This window comes from Saccopteryx bilineata, chromosome 3 (genome assembly GCF_036850765.1).
Source record: "Saccopteryx bilineata isolate mSacBil1 chromosome 3, mSacBil1_pri_phased_curated, whole genome shotgun sequence".
Lineage (NCBI taxonomy): Eukaryota > Metazoa > Chordata > Mammalia > Chiroptera > Emballonuridae > Saccopteryx > Saccopteryx bilineata.
In genome coordinates, this window is record NC_089492.1 from 113,980,976 (window position 1) to 113,981,839 (window position 864).

General features: G+C 37.3%; 1 non-coding gene across 1 annotated transcript; it reads left to right on the forward strand.

Annotated features, from left to right (window-relative positions):
- Positions 1–282: 282 nt before the first annotated feature.
- LOC136332484 (U1 spliceosomal RNA) lies at positions 283–447 on the forward strand. The gene has a single exon (XR_010730740.1). It is a non-coding gene; the product is annotated as a U1 spliceosomal RNA (small nuclear RNA).
- The last annotated feature ends 417 nt before the right edge of the window (positions 448–864 follow it).

An 864-nucleotide genomic window follows, 5' to 3' on the forward strand; every position in this document is an offset into this window, starting at 1 on the left:
CCTCTTTATTTCCTTAAAGGGGGAGATTCTTCATAAAATGTTCTCATTTAGATATTAATATCTGCTCTTTTTTCTGCATTTCCAAGAGAAAATGGCTATAAAGAATATTAAAAGGAAGACATATAGGTATTATTATAAGAATCTAAATCAAAATTAATAAGGTGTGGGTTAAGTCACTAGGAATAAAAGGAAGAAATATACAGGGAAACTCTAGATGTGTAGATACAGAGATAGAAAGTTTGGTCAATATTAATTATGAAAGTGAGTTGAAATGTCTCAATAAAACTGCCAAAAGCAGGGGAGATACCATGATCACAAAGGTGGTTTTCCCAGGGCAAGGCTTATCCATTACATTCCGGATGTGCTGACCCCTGCGATTTCCCCAAATATGGGAAACTCAACTGCATAATTTGTGGTAGTGGGGGACTGCGTTCATGCTCTCCCCTGAAGAAAAAAAAAAACTGCCAAAAGCAGTGAGCTCAAGTGCCAAGAATTGAACCTGAATACATTTCTGTACCAGAAGGTCCAATAGATAATGAAGGAACTACGGGACAATAAATAGAATCTGTAAAAGAGAAGAGACAAACCAGGGGAGTAGCAAGAGTTTAGCAAAGAGGGTAGTAAACATTGGAGAAGTTCTTCCAATATGAGCATTAAGAAGGAAAGCACTTGCTCTAACCAGAACTGGATATTGTGTGACTCATAATCAGTTCACAGTCATGATACAATGGCCATATTGCTGCCAGTTGTCAACTACTAGTAGTCTATTTTCTAAACTCATCCTTAACTGTCAATTCCAAAATCATCAGCCATGTCCTCATTAGGACATCTCTAGCATTGTGACTATTATCATGTTGAGTCTCC